The sequence below is a fragment of the Hyperolius riggenbachi genome, chromosome 6 (genome assembly GCF_040937935.1).
Source record: "Hyperolius riggenbachi isolate aHypRig1 chromosome 6, aHypRig1.pri, whole genome shotgun sequence".
NCBI lineage: Eukaryota > Metazoa > Chordata > Amphibia > Anura > Hyperoliidae > Hyperolius > Hyperolius riggenbachi.
Window position 1 is genome coordinate 125507313 of NC_090651.1, and position 16353 is coordinate 125523665.

General features: G+C 48.1%; 1 long non-coding RNA gene across 7 annotated transcripts in view; it reads left to right on the top strand.

Annotated features, from left to right (window-relative positions):
* The first annotated feature begins 3772 nt into the window (after window positions 1-3772).
* LOC137521081 (uncharacterized) overlaps window positions 3773-16353 on the top strand; it is a 103857-nt gene continuing 91276 nt past the window's right edge. For 5 of the 7 annotated variants that reach the window (XR_011022019.1, XR_011022016.1, XR_011022018.1 and 2 more), the window contains exons 1-3: window positions 3773-3986; window positions 8632-8725; window positions 15375-15467. This is a non-coding gene — a long non-coding RNA (uncharacterized lncRNA). Of the gene's footprint in view, window positions 3987-8631; window positions 8726-9251; window positions 9438-15374; window positions 15468-16353 lie in introns of those variants that run through there. The other 2 variants (XR_011022020.1, XR_011022021.1) reach the window with 2 other exon arrangements.

Consider the following 16353-nt stretch of genomic DNA (forward strand, 5'->3'; position numbering starts at 1 on the left):
TACCCACAACGAATTAATTACATCCTCACACCTACCAGCATGATGTTTGTAATTATATCCCCCTGGGTTCCTTATATTTCATTGCATTGTGCTGAATCGGCTGCCGACTTTGGAGAAAAGTCGTCCTGTGTAATACAATGTAACTATGGAAAGATGCATATCATTTTGAAGCTCTCTTTCTCCTCTTTCCAATGATAAACTGCCACCCTACGCCTTTTAGTTTTCGCTATTTTCGCGATCAAAGTTGCCATGGCCGCGATCATGAAAATAGCGAAAACTAAAAGGCATAGGGTGGCAGTTTATATATCATTGGAAAGAGGAGAAAGAGAGCTTTAAAATGATATGCATCTTTCCATAGTTGCTGCACTGCTCAGAGTCCCTTTAACCATTATACCATCCAGCCACCGCTGACAGGATGGCGAGGGCTGGTTTATGTGCTGATGGGGCCCCTTTGACTCTGAATGGGGCCCCAAGCGACTGCTTTTGTTGCCTGGTCGGTAATCCGACCCTACACTTAGCCATAGACCCTGAACAAGCATGCAGTAGATCAGGTGTTTCTGCCATTATTGTCAGATCTGACAAGATTAGCTGCATGCTTGTTTCTGATGCAGATTCAGACACTACTGCAGCCATATAGTTTAGCAGGACCGGAGTGCTCTTCAGCGCTGCTAGATTTGGGCGCAGCCGGCGCCTCCATAGACTACAATAGGAATCATTCCTATTGCAGTGCTCAGTGAGTAACGTCGGCTCCGTCAGAAGACGGAGCCGAGGTTGCTTAAGAAACACAATAATTCGGCCTCCAGCAATCGCTGGAAGCCGTCTTATTTCATTCCCTCACTATTCATGGCGGCCTGGAGGGGGAATAGTAATTAAAACGGCCCGGACTTGTGCAGAAGCAGGATCAGCCATGTACCGGCTGTATCCTGCACCCAAGTCTACCGGCGCCGATTTCAAATGTACTCTAGCAGGACTGCCATGCAATGTGTATTGTTTAAAAGAAAATAAATATGGCAGCATCCACTTACTTCTCACTACAGGTGTTCTTTAAAGGGATACTGTAGGGGGGTCGGGGGGAAATGAGCTGAACTTACCCGGGGCTTCTAACGGTCCCCCGCAGACATCCTGTGCCCGCACAGCCACTCACCGATGCTCCGGCCCCGCCTCCAGTTCACTTCTGGAATTTCTGACTTTAAAGTCTGAAAACCACTGCGCCTGCGTTGCCGTGTCCTCGCTTCCTCTGATGTCACCAGGAGCACACGGTGCAGGCACAGACCATACTGGGCCTGCGCAGTACACTCCTGGTGCCATCAGCGGGATCGAGGACACGGCAACGCAGGCGCAGTGGTTTTCTGACTTTAAAGTCTGAAATTCCAGAAGTGAACCGGAGGCGGGGCCGGAGCATCGGTGAGTGGCTGCGCCAACACAGGATGTCTGCGGGGGACCATTAGAAGCCCCGGGTAAGTTCAACTCATTTTCCCCTGACCCCCCTACAGTATCCCTTCAAGTTACCTGGGGCTTGTACCAGTTTCCTGCAGGGGACAGACCGATGCTCTGGTCCCCCGCAGCACCCTCCTTTCGTTCTAATGCACTGCCCTGGTCTGCAGGCCTCCTAATCGTGCTCCCATGGACGAGAGCGCTCTGCGCATGTGAAATATGAAAAACGAAGTATTGCACATGCAGAATGCTGTTGCCAATGTTTTGCGATCTTGTGAGTGATTTAGATTTTAACTCTTAACTGCGCGTTCGTTTTTTTTTTTTTTTACAGTGCTTTTCTTAGCGCTTTTGCAGAGCAATTTGTATTTTCACTTTCTGACTCAAGTCAGGAAATGAACTCTTTGATCCGTAAAATAATAAATGTAATGGGCTCTATTCACAAAGAGCCAAATTTTCCGCAAAATTTTACCGCTATATTCCCACCAGCAGTAAACTCCGCATTTTTTCCACATTCAGTAATATTTTCCGCATGTTTTCCGCATGCGGGAAAAAAGAGGCGGAAACAGCCATTATTCATGCGGGAATCATGCGGTAAAAAGGTCGCATGAAAAAGTGTTTAAAAAAAAAAAATTAAAGTCCACCAAGCACAGCCCTTAGCCTCCACACCTCATTAAAGTCAATGGGATGCGGAATATATCACCTACTATTTGTAGGTGATAAAAAAATCGGTAAATAACGATGAAATGATGCGCCTGAACATTTTTGAGAATTGATTTTTTATTGTGGAAAATACCGACTTTTGCGGAAATTTTTCCGCATGAATCCCGCACTTTTACCGCACTTTTTCTGCATGCGGAAAAACATGCGGAACATTTTGAGAATGTCAACTTGACGGTGTTTTGGTCGCAAACTTCCCACATGTACTTTACCGCATGCGGGAAGTCTTTGAGAATAGAGCCCAATGTATTTATTCTTAAAAGCGCTCGGGAAATCACTATACAAAGCGTATTTTCAAGCGCTTTGCAATTTCCCTATACCTTCCATTGAGGCAAATCGCCCTAAAAATGGTACAGGCATCGCTTTGGTGAGCGGATTGGAATCAAACCGCTCATATGTGAACACTCTCATAGGGAATAATTGCACAAAAGCTTTTAGGGCGATTTTGAAAATCGTTGGCGCTTAAAAAAATACCAAAAGCGCGCTTAAAACATCCCAAAAGCGCCCAAGCTTTTAAAGTGAAACTTTTTTTTTCAGCTTTCAGTTCCGCTTTGAAGGGAACCTTATCTCAAAATAGTTTTATTTACCTGGGGCTTTTACCAGCATCCCGCAGTGGCCGTGTGCCCTCCTCAACATGCTGGAGCAATGCTACAGTCCCCCGCAGCAGCTAAGTTTCGTTTTCGGTGACTGGCCAGTCGCCAAGCTACTGCACCTGCGCGGCCCTGCCTGCTCATCTGCGCTCTCGCTCACATTGCTGTCCTGCGCATGCGCAATAAGAGAAATCGGGGTTGGTGACGTGAGCGAGAATGCGTGTCTAGGGCCATGCAGGCGCAGTGGCTCGGCAATGAAACTTAGCCGCTGGGGGTGACTGGAGCATCGTTTTAGGATGTCAAAGGCACAGGTAACTGCAGTGTGTTGGTAAAAGTGCCAGGTTACTGAAAAGCCTTCTTCTTTTTTTTTTTTTTTTCCTCCTTCATTTGAGTTAAAGGGCAACTAAAGCAAGAGGTAAATGGAGGCTGCCATATTTATTTCCTTTTAAATCATACCAGTTGCTTGGCAGCCCTGCTGATGTATTAGGATGCTGTAGTGTCTAAATAGCACCAGAAACAAGCATGGAGCTAATCTGTCAGATGTGACAATAATGTCACAAACACCTGATCTGCGGCATGCTTGTTCAGGGGCTACGGCTGAAAGTATTAGAGGCAGAGGATCATAAATATGGCAGCCTCCATATCTCTCTTGCTTCAGTTGCCCTTTAATTCGCCAGGTTCGCAGCCTACTGCACATATGCAAAAGGCTGTGAAGGCGGAGCTTAAAACGGACGGGGCTTATCGCGACCAAATGGGGGGCGGGAATGCTCTTCGATTTGGAGGAGGGGCTTTGCAGCGGCAGCAGGGGAACATTTTGGCCAATGTCTGGCTGCTCAGGACAAAGTCTGGCCCTGGAAATGACTGATCATGTATTATTGCTACCACAAGGAATTTACATCCGTTTTTTTTTAAGTAATATCAGCCCAGGATGAGCGTCAAAACGCCAGAAACTGATTTCTGCTCTCAGAAATCTAATTCTATGGCATCTATTTTACCTTCACAGTGTCATTTCTACGAGCTGCCGCTAGGGGGAGCTCCGGGATGTAGCCGTCTCTACTATCAGGACAGCCGGTCTCTATGACTGCTTGTTCCTGGAGCCGGTGTATGTCGGGGCTGACTGAGAGCTCCTAGCTGTCGGGGATACGGAGAGAGGGTCGTACGTCTGTCTCCGCCGTTGCTGCTGCTCTGTCTGCGAGGAGGTCGGTCGCGTGCCAGGATGACGTCATAGCTGCTACTGTGACGCAGGTGGGCCTCGCGTGTACCGCTGAGGATGATACCTGCAGTGACACGTGACCACTGCTCCATCTGCTATTGCTGTGCCATGCTAGTGGATGGAGGGGAGGCATTATGTGCAACAGGGAAAGATGAGGGAGAGCGCCGTGCTGTATATACTGCTGCACGTGCATCATGCAGTTATGCATTCAGGCGTGCACATGCCTACCCACACTCCAATTTTGATTGGCCAATTTTACCACTGCCATGTGGTATGTGATTCTGAGCTTACTTGCATAATCTGTGTTTAGCATTCAAAGTCTGTTGGCCCTCATGTTACATGGAGGCGGTAAAAGTGGCTTGTGATTGGCAAATCAATTTTGGATGTGTGTATGCACCCTAAGGTGGCCACTAACTGTCCAATTTGTAGTGGAAAAATTGTTTGAGCGCTCAGACATTCTGATCGGATTGGTTGTAAATAATCTGTTGAGGGGCACATTCGATTATAAACAATTATAAAAAAAATAAATAAAAAAATTCGTTGTCCGATTGGATGTTAGAATTTATTGATCGCTTGAACGATTTTTCACTAGAATTTAGATTGTTAGTGGCCACCTTTTAGTTACTTTGCCCCTCCCTCTACTTTAATGTGATGTACACAGGGCCCAACTGTTTAGAGTACTCTGGCCTCGGAGCAGTGCTTTTTAGCGCTGCTAGATTTGGACGCAGCCGGCGCCTCCATAGTCTACAATAGGAATCACTCCTATTGCAGCGCTCAGTGAGTAACGTTGGCTCCGTCAGAAGACGGAGCCGGGGTTGCTTAAAAAATACAATAATTCGTCCTCCAGCAATCGGTGGAAGCCGAATTATTTCATTCCCCCACTATCCATGGCGGCCTGGAGGGGTAATAGAAATTAAAAACTTGTGCAGAAGCAGGATCAGCCACAGGGGCGTAGCAATAGGGGGTGCAGAGGTAGCGACCGCATCGGGGCCCTTGGGCCAGAGGGGCCCCGTAGGGCCCTTCCTCAACTACAGTATTAGCTCTCTATTGGTCCTGTACTCATAATAATCACTTCTATAGATATTTTGAATAGTGGTAATCATTAACAAGCTGTTCCCCATCCCTTCCTTGCACCTCTGACACTGTAGTTGCCATAGGCAGGGTTTGGTGCGCCATATCAATTGTTATGTATAGAGTGTTTGGGGGGCCCCACTGTAAAACTTGCATCGGGGCCCACAGCTCCTTAGCTACGCCACTGATCAGCCATATACCGCTGTATCCTGCGCCCAAGTATACCGGCGCCGATTTAAAATGTTCTCCTCTGGCCTGCCCCTTAGAATGTGGCTGCTTCTCCCCTCCCTATTGTTGCCTAGTAGGAGGCTCCATCCCCATCTCTAGGCATTACTGCCTTCTTTCTGGCAGCATGATTATAATTCGAGCAAAGCTGCTGCAGCCATCATCTTGTTACCTAAAGCTAGGCATTGTAACACTGGTGTGCCCCTCAGTATGTCACTGCTGCTGCCCTCTTCAATGCTACTGGTGCTGTATGTATGTCCCTGTGTCTGCACACTGGCCCCAATGTTCAAGCCCTTTGCCCTTCAGCTTACCTCCTTGGTATGTCCTAGAAGATTGTAAGTGTATTGCGTCATCACGCTAGCAACGTGTTAGTCATGTGCAATAGAACTTGCAGTGTCTGAAACAGCTGATTATCAGCTGGTTTTGGAGACATGCGCATTTGCCCTGTAATTTTGCACTGCCAGCAAGCCACATTGGAAGCTGCATAAAGGACTGTACCATTCCTTGTTTGGAGTGCAGCATTCTCCATACATAGTGCTCTATTGCTTGCTGTGGCACTGAAGTAAAGGTGCAGTCCGTACAGAAAATGGGCAGCGCATACGCAGAAAGGAGCAGTCCGTCTGCAGAATTCTGCAATCCATACAGAGAATGGTGCAGACCTTTAGACAGCTTAAGGTGTGGTTTCCAGGCAGGGCAGCACAAAATGTAGGGCAAATGCTCATGTCCCTGAAATCAGCTGATAATCGGCTATTTCAGAGACTGAAAGTTCTTTTGCGAATGTGCAGGAGTAACATGGAGCAAGCGTGATGTCACAATATGTTATCAAAAGAACAGGGCGACAGTGCCGATCCTTTGCTTTTGATTCCATTGATGATCCTGGGAGCTGCTGGATCGATCGAGGCACATGGCAACTGTAAGGTGGTTGAGCGCACCAGTTGTTCTACTCACTGTGACACAATATGGTTATGTTATGACATTTAGGAGAAGCCAACTATCTAGGGCGTACCGACACACCAGCAGTCTGAGTCGGAACATAGCTTCTGCAGCCCCCACCTCATCCACTGCAACTTAAGGTGCATACACACATGCTATTTTGATTGGCAGATCACTGTCCAATTTTACTACCTGCATGTAGTAGGAAGGTCAACAGATTGTGGATTGTATGCAGTGTTCTCCCCAGAAATTCTTTTCAGCCGGGTGGCATGACAAAGTAGCCGGGTGGGGAAGTAAGGTCCCTTTTACACTAGGAAATGCAATCGCGAAACCTACAATTTCCACTACCCGCGATTGCAACATATAGCTGCCGGGAACAGAGCACGATCGCCCACCAATTGCGATTCAGAAAAAAACGACGAATGCTAGTGGGAAAGGAGCACGGCGATTAACGTGTTATCATGGTTCTCATTGTGATCTGCAAAACTGCTGCGATGCGCTTTCTGAAGCAGATCGCAGCTAGTGGAAAAGGGCCCTAAGGTCAATATAGTGCATTGTAATATACTGGGGCACATTACTGAGCACAGAGCAGTGTAGTATACTGGGGAACAGTACTGAGCACAGAGCAGTGTAGTATATTGGGGTACTTTTAGAGAAGAGAGGAAAGAGCAGAGCAAAAGTAGAGGAAAGGGAGAGCAAGAAGAGAGAGAAGGTGAAAGACAGCAAAAGTGAGAGTTTGACCCCATGGGATTGTGGATGTGGTCAGTTTGGCTGGCTTGCAGCTGTTCGACATCATAGTAAGTAGGACCAGGGCGCTAGCGTGAGATGCAGGTGGAGCAGGGCCCAGCAGCCGAGGGGCTGGAAGGGCCCCAGAAAATTCAACAGTGAAGGGTCTAGCTTCAGCCATGGCACCTGTGCAGAGCTCAGTGCCCAGCAATGGATAGGTGTGCCAGTACATTATATATTATAAATTTATATATGGGATGTGGATGTACATACTGATATAAATATACACCTGATGACAGATATACGTCCTGCTACATATGGACAGATGTTAACCTAATGATGCAGCATGCTCTCATATATGCCCCATCCATCATGCACATGATTTGTCATGCATGATGACACAGGAGGGTCTGCACAGCGACAGCTGCATGATGACACATGGGGGCTGCATGGTGTGACATGGGGGTTGCACGATGACACATGGAGGCTGCATGATAAGGGGTTGCATGGTGAGTCGGTGACACATGGATGATGTTGACACTGGGGGGCTGTATGATGAGGGACTGCATGGTGACCGTGACACATGGGGGTTGCATGATGATACACGGGGGCTGCAAGATGAGAGGCTGCAGGTATCCCCTCCCCCATAGAATAAGATGATTAAACCTTTTGGATGGTTTGCTGGGTGACCTCTCCCCCCTGGGTCTGGCTGAAGCAAAGGCCACAGACATGCTCCCCCCTGGGCCCCGGTGCGCCTCTGATCCCAGCTGTCAGCACAATCAATTATTCTAGATATTCCTAATAACTGCACCTTATTACTAGCCAGAGGATTCTTCTACGCAGCAGACAGGGGGAGCCGGTGCTAATGGTACGGTCCGTTCCCACTTTCACACGCTGAATGGCGTCAGGTGGGGTCTTGCATACCTGGAAACAGTAGCAATGGATTTCCGATGCGGAGGGCCGGGCACGTGGGTGGCCAGAGTGAGGCAGTGAGGTTCCTGGGCCCGCGGTCGCAACCACGTGTGTGGCGGCCACTCAGCTGCTGAGGCTCAGTGTTGTTTCCCAAGCGAGCCTCCGACTTCCCCAGCTTGCGTCCTGGCAGCCAAGTGGTGCGACTGCATGGTTGCAATGAGCGGTGTTCTGGCGTCTCGTGCTTGAAGCTGGGAGCCCGGTGCAGCTGGTGGTCGACTTCCCTTGCTGTCCTTGATGCTGAGGTGCTGCCGGGGGCTGTCTTCTGGTCCCTCCATGTGCCAGTAGCCATCCCAGGGCTCAGCTGATCCGGTACTGCAGCCGACTTCAAGTCTATGTGGGTAGCCGTCCCGTAGCTGGCTCCTGCAGCACAGATACACAGTGCACCCTGGATGTCCAGTAATCCCTCCCCCACGCCTCCATCCCATGAAAAGGAGATAGTGCTGTGGGAAGGAAGGGGGATAGAAGGGCCAGAGTGCCTGTGTGTCACGCAGCCCTCTTACGGCGCCGGCTTGTATTAAAAAAAAAAAGTCCTGCCTGACTTTTGGAAGCTGGGCCGGGATTTAAAACACCCGGGCGACCCGCCCACCTAATTAGGCCTGGGGAGAACACTGTGTATGAACAGATTGTGCAGGTAAGCTCTTATACCACATGGAAGTAGTAAAATTGTCCAATCAAAATTGCATGTGTGTGTACCAGGCTTTAGCATGGACATTAACTGCTTTCTGAACTCACCACCTCTAATTTGCCCAGGTCTGGATGAAGAAAGAAGAGCCTGTGGTGACCAGTCCCAGCGCAGTGGTGGCCTTCGACAGCTTGACCATGACGCCTGGTGAGGGATCGCTTGGTAAGTATGGTGCACTGCTTTTTGCCCACTGCCACTTCTCATTGGATGGATTTTTATTTATTTATTTTTTGTTCAGTCACTGTGGGCCTGATTTGCAAAACTTGGCGAGCATTGATAAAGGATACCACAACCGAAGGGTTGTGGTAAAAATGATTGCAGCACTGTGTAGGTAGTAATCAGCACATACCTGCTCATCCTCCTGCCCCCCTCCATCTGCCGCCGTTCTCACTCTATACATGCCGGTGTGCGGTGGCTTTTCTGAACTTTGCCCCGGACATACTGCGCACTGTGTGCGCAGTATGTCCTTCCCCCTTCACTTCTGGCCGGCGCACAGTGCGAGACTCAGAAGCACGCTGACCCCTCTGTGCTGCGTGTGCGCTCCATTACACCGAGCGTCACATGCTAATCATGCTGCAATCATTTTTACCACAACCCTTCGGTTGTGGTATTCTTTAATGGGGGAACAAATCCTTTGTACTAACTTTTATTCATATTGTAGATATTGCTGCAAATGCTCGGGCCTCCATCTTTGCCGCATTGATGGGATTGTGACCTAAAGCACAGATACTTACCTATAAAGATGGAAGTCTATGGATCCTGCAGAGTTTTCCCATGTCCTCCTCCAGACCTTCCCTGTTGCCCAGTACTCTCTTGAAGTCCAGGTCTGCGCTCCCCTCTGAGCAGTAGCACCTTGTTTAACCTCCTTGGCGGGGTAAGCCGCGCAGGAGGTTTTCTCCGGCCCTGCTGGGCCGATTTGTTTAATTTTATTTTTTTTGCTGGACGCGTCAGCACACAGATCGCCGCCGCCCCGCGCTTGATCGCCGGTATCCGTCGTGCCGCGCCCCCCCGACTCCGTGCGCTGCCTGGCCAATCAGTACCAGGTAGCGCTGAGGGGTGGTTCGGGACTCCCAATGACGTCCCGACGTCGGTGACGTCATCCCGCCCCGTCGCCATGGCGACGGGGGAAGCCCTCCAGGAAATCCTGTTCTTTGAATGGGATTTCCTGATCGGAGATCGCCGAAGGCGATCGAAGCGGGCGGGGGGATGCCGCTGAGCAGCGGCTATCATGTAGCGAGCCCTGGGCTCGCTACATGATATAAGAAAAAAAAATTGCTGCGCTCCCTCCTGGCGGAATTTTTTATACCGCCAGGGGGGTTAAAGGTAACCTTAAGTCAAAAATAAAAAATGAGTTTTACTCACCTGGGGCTTCCCTCAGCCCTCTGCAGCTGATCGGTACCCACGTAGAGTCGCTCTGATGCTCCTGGACCTACTTCCGGTTTCGCCGTCACCAGCTACAATAGCACCCCCTATACTGCTATTGCGGCAAGGAAGGGTGCTATTGTAGCTTGGAACGCAAAGAATCACTCGCGTTCCCGGCCCGGAAGTAACCTCCGGGCGGTCCAGGAGCATCAGAGCGACTCTACGTGGGTACCGATCAGCTGCAGGGGGCTAAGGGAAGCCACAGGTGAGTAAAACTCATTTTTTATTTTTGACTTAAGGTTACCTTTAATGTGAACCTAAAGTCAAGTAAAATAATGAGATTAACTCACCTGGGGCTTCCCTCAGCCCCCTGCAGCCGATTGGTGCCCTCGCAGCCCCGCGCCGATGGTCCGCAATAGCAGCATAGGGGGCGATATACAGGCTGGGAACGCGAAGAATCGCTCGCGTTCCCATGCCTGTCGGCCGGTGACGGCCAAACCGGAAGTGTTCACCGGCAGGTCCTGGACCATCGGAGTGGGGCTGCGAGGGCACCGATTGGCTGCAAGGGGCTGAGGGAAGCCCCAGGTGAGTTAACCACTTGCCGACCGCCCACAGCCGATGGGCGGCGGCAAAGTGGATCCCTAAAGGACCGCAATACGCCCAAGGGCGTTGCGTCCTTTTCGTATGCCGGGGGAGCGATCGCGTCATTGATGACGCGCGCTTCCCCCGGCAACTGGCTCCGCCCACCCGCCGCACCATCCCGCCGGCCATACGGAAGCGCTGGCGGGATGTTAACCTCGCAATCGCCGCTACAAAGTGTATAATACACTTTGTAATGTATACAAAGTATATTATACAAGCTGCCTCCTGCCCTGGTGGTCCCAGTGTCCGAGGGACCACCAGGGCAGGTTGCAGCCACCCTAGTCTGCACCCAAACACACTGATCGCCGCCCCCTGATCGCCCACAGCACCCCTCAGACCCCCCCCTGCCCAACCCCCAGACCACTGTTTGCACCCAATCACCCCCCTAATAACCAATCAATCACTCCCTGTCACTATCTGTCAACGCTATTTTTTTTTTATCCACCCAAACAATCAGCCCCTAACCTGCCCCTTGCGGGCAATCTGATCAACCACCCACACCAATAGATCACCCGCAGATCCGACATCAGATCACCTCCCAAATCCATTGTTTACATCTATTCTCTCCTCTAAACACCCACTAATTACCCATCAATCACCCATCAATTACCCCCTATCACCACCTGTCACTTTTACCTATCAGATCAGACCCTAATCTGCCCCTTGCGGGCACCCAATCACCCGCCCACACGCTCAGATTGCCCTTTGACCCCCCCCCTTATCAATTCACCAGTGCATTCATTACATCTGTTCTTCCCTGTAATAACCCACTGATCACCTGTCAATCACATGCCAATCACCTATCACCCATCAGTCACCCCCTGTCACTGCCACCCAACAATCGGCCCCTAACCTGCCCCTTGCGGGCTATCTGATCACCCACCCACACCAATAGATCGCCCGCAGATCCGACATCAGATCACCTCCCAAGTGCAGTGTTTACATCTATTCTCTCCTCTAAACACCCACTAATTACCCATCAATCACCCCCTATCACTACCTGTCACTTTTACCTATCAGATTAGACCCTAATCTGCCCCTTGCGGGCACCCAATCACCCGCCCACACGCTCAGATTGCCCTCTGACCCCCCCTTATCAATTCACCAGTGCATTAATTACATCTGTTCTTCCCTGTAATAACCCACTGATCACCTGTCAATCACCTGCCAATCACCTATCACCCATCAATCACCCCCTGTCACTGCCACCCATCAATCACCCCCTGTCACTGCCACCCATCAATCACCCCCTGTCACTGCCACCCATCAATCAGTCCCTAACCTGCCCCTTGCGGGCAATCTGATCACCCACCCACACCATTAGATCGCCCACAAACCCGCCGTCAGATTACCTCCCAAATGTATTGTTTACATATGTTATCTTCTCTAAACACCCACTAATTACCCATCAATCACCCCCTATCACCACCTGTCACTGTTACCTAGCAGATCAGACCCTAATCTGCCCCTTGCGGGCACCCAATCACTCGCCCACACGCTCAGATTGCCCTCAGACCCCCACCTTATCAATTTGCCAGTGCATTAATTACATCTGTTCTTCCCTGTAATAACCCACTGATCACCTGTCAATCACCTGCCAATCACCTATCACCCATCAATCAGCCCCTGTCACTGCCACCCATCAATCACCCCCTGTCACTGCCACCCATCAATCAGTCCCTAACCTGCCCCTTGCGGGCAATCTGATCACCCACCCACACCATCCGATCGCCTGCAGACCCGCAGTCAGATCACCTCCCAAGTGCATTGCATCTGTTCTCTCCTCTAAGCACCCACTAATTACCCATCAATCACCCCCTGTCACTGCTACCCATCAGATTAGACCCCTATCTGCCCCTAGGGCACCCAATCACCCGCCCACACCCTCAGACCCCAGCCCTGATCACCTCGCCAGTGCATTACTTGCATCTATTCCCCCCACTAATCACACCTTGAGACATCCATCAATCACCTCCTGTCACCACCTGTCACCCCCTAGCACACCTACCCATCAGATCAGGCCGTAATTTGCCCTGTGTAGGCTCCTGATCACTCGGCCAAACCCTCAGATCCCCCTCAGACCCCCTTCCGATCACCTCCCCAGTGCATTGAGTGCATCTATTTTCCCCTCTAATCACCCCCTGAGACACCCATCAATCACCTACTGTCACCCCCCTAGCACTCCTATCCATCAGATCAGGCCCAATACAACCTGTCATCTAAAAGGCCACCTTGCTTATGACCGATTCCACAAAATTCGGCCCCTCATAGACCACCTGTCTTCAAAATTTGCAGATGCTTATACCCCTGAACAGTAATTTTGAGACATTTGGTTTCCAGACTACTCACGGTTTTGGGCCCGTCAAATGCCAGGGCGGTATAGGAACCCCACAAGTGACCCCATTTTAGAAAAAAAAGACACCCCAAGGTATTCTGTTAGGTGTATGACGAGTTCATAGAAGATTTTATTTTTTGTCAAGTTAGCGGAAATTGATTTTTATTGTTTTTTTTTCACAAAGTGTCATTTTGCACTAACTTGTGACAAAGAATAAAATCTTCTATGAACTCGCCATACACCTAACGGAATACCTTGGGGTGTCTTCTTTCTAAAATGGGGTCACTTGTGGGGTTCCTATACTGCCCTGGCATTTTAGGGACCCTAAACCGTGAGGAGTAGTCTAGAAAACAAATGCCTCAAAATGACCTGTGACCTTTTTTTTTTTTTTTTTTTGTCACAAAGTGTCATTTTCCGCTAACTTGTGACAAAAAATAAAATCTTCTATGAACTCACCATGCCTCTCAGTGAATACTTTGGGATGTCTTCTTTCCAAAATGGGGTCATTTGGGGGGTACTTATACTATCCTGGAATTTTAGCCCCTTATGAAACATGACAGGTGGGCAGAAAAGTCAGAGATGCTTGAAAATGGGAAAATTCACTTTTGGCACCATAGTTTGTAAACGCTATAACTTTTACCCAATCCAATAAATATACACTGAATGTTTTTTTTTTTTTTTATCAAAGACATGTAGCAAAATAACTTTCGCGCTCAAATGTATAGGAAATTTTACTTTATTTGAAAAATGTCAGCACAGAAAGTTAAAAAAAAGTCATTTTTTTTGACAAAATTCATGTGTTTTTTGATGAATATAATAAAAACTAAAACTCGCAGCAGCAATCAAATAGCACCAAAAGAAAGCTGTATTAGTGAGAAGAAAAGGAGGTAAAATTCATTTAGGTGGTAGGGTGTATGACCGAGCAATAAACCGTGAAAGCTGCAGTGGATTGAATGGAGAAAAGGCTCTGGTCCTTAAGGGGTAGAAAGACTGTGATCCTCAAGTGGTTAATCTCTCTTTTTTTTTTTTTTTTTTTTTTTACTTGACTTTAGGTTCACTTTAAGGGACCCAGCAGAAAACCTCATAGGGAAATTCTGCTTGATTGGGTGGACGGCACCCTCTTGAACCAGGGCTGTGGAGTCAGTACAAAAATCTTCCAACTCCGACTCCTCAGTTTCTGAAACCACGACTCCGGGTACCCAAAATTGCACAGACTCCGACTCCTCGACTCCGACTCCTTAGTCTAATACTTAACAGGGCTGTGGATTTTGTACAAAAATCATGCGACTCCGACTCCTGACTCCTCAGTTTCTGAAACCACGACTCAGACTCCAACTCTGACTCCACAGCCCTGTCTTGAACTGCTAGGTTTCAGATGTAGTAAACTACCCCCCTTCTGTAATTTGAAACCACTATAATATAGTAACTGAATCAGGAGGCTCTACATGTGCTTATCAAATAAATGCAATACAAAACCGCTTGATATCCCCTATTAAAACTCCAATTAAAACCATAAAGACAGGAGGGGAGCACTCCATCACACTTTTCCACTTATCACCATCAGGTCATGCTCAATAGTGGTCACTCAGCCTATGCAAACCACATTGGCCACCGATATGGTTGATAATACGTGGACCCACCACCTCACTTGGTTAAAGACGATCAATTGGGATTTATTAAGTATTTAAAAGTGTACAGAAAAAGGGTAGTCGTAGGTAAACCAGACATCAAAGTTTATATCACACAGAGTTCAGGCCGAGATTTACCTCACAGGAGTTGCAGCGAGGGACATGCTGGGAGCTTGGGGCTGGACAAAGCCTCCGGTAAGTAGCACTTATTTTGCTTTATAATTGCCTGATAACTCCTTTAAAGCATATAGTATACGGCCTTAGGCCCCAGATTCAGCCAGGCCTCTTAAAGAGACACTGAAGCGGAAAAAATTGTAATATAATGAATTGGTTGTGTAGTATGGATAATTACTAGAACATTAGAAGCAAAGAAAATATTCTCATATTTTTATTTTCAGTTTTATAGTGTTTTTATAACATTGTATCATTCTCAGTTTATTGTATCATTTGCAGTGTATACACTACTCAGCATTCTAAATGCTTTTACAGAACAGCCCAGCAAACTTTTGTCCTGGCTTCTGGCAGAGAAAAAGAAAATAGTGACTGACACTTGAGATAACAACTTCAGAAGAGGAGCTCTCTGCGACTTTGAAAGTCTTGGAGCTCAGTGGCTTTTTTGCATAGATAACAGGAGTTTCTTAACTCTTCCTGTATTGGAAACAATATTAGACACATATCTCTGCTCCTAATGTTTTATTTCTTAGCTGTACTACACATACAAATAATTTTTTTTTCCGCTTCAGTGTTTCTTTAAGTATATAGCTATACAGTTATGTCAGAGAAACTGAGAAACTGATTGAAAGTCCTTTACATAGTGCACTTACCTGGTTTTGTTGTCCACAAGGGATATTGCGGCCCGAAACTGCCTTCTGACTCACACCAGCAGTGGACGTGTGGCCAAACTAGTTGACTTTGGAATGGCATGTGACATTTACAGGTAAGAATCTAAAGTCTGAGTATTACGCTGTGGTACCATGCTGATTTATAACTATTACCACTAGGGCTTGCAAACACAAGTATGAAACGCTTGGAAAAATATAAAAATTGAAACCGAGAGCCCAATATAGTGTAGTATGTCAAAAATTGAGTAATAATATTAAAATGACAAGTAATATACTCACAAGTCTGGGTTACCACAAAGGCAACCACTGGAAGTGCAGGTGGGGAGAATTGTAACCTGACCCCACTCAGGTATTAAGAAGTCGCTCTCTGTAGACAGGAAACAGATGGGGATATACCCCTCCACCAAGGGTGGACTGGATCAGATTGAAAATTTGTGATAACAGAGGCGCCAAATTAGAGTAAAAGCATCTAAAATCAGTTTAAAAGGAGGGGGGTTGGTGGATACCACCCTCAGGTATATAAAGACCAGCCAATAAGCCGTTATATATGAATAAATATAATTTATTATAGATCTCCAGGCATGCAACGCGTTTCACGGGTCAAATGTGTCACAGTAGGCGCTGAGCTTGACAATCGATACAGCTTCGTGTGTCTCCAACACTGATTGCCTGATGAGGCGGGCATTTGACCCGTGAAACGCGTTGCATGCCTGGAGATCTATAATAAATTATATTTATTCATATATAACGGCTTATTGGCTGGTCTTTATATACCTGAGGGTGGTATCCACCAACCCCCCTCCTTTTAAACTGATTTTAGATGCTTTTACTCTAATTTGGCGCCTCTGTTATCACAAATTTTCAACAAGTATGAAACGGGTGCATACTCGTACATGGAGGGAAGTGTGGGCCTAAAGAGGACCCTGGTCAGCGGTGGGGTTGAGGATGACATGGGAAGCCTCTGGGGCAATTTCTAGTTGC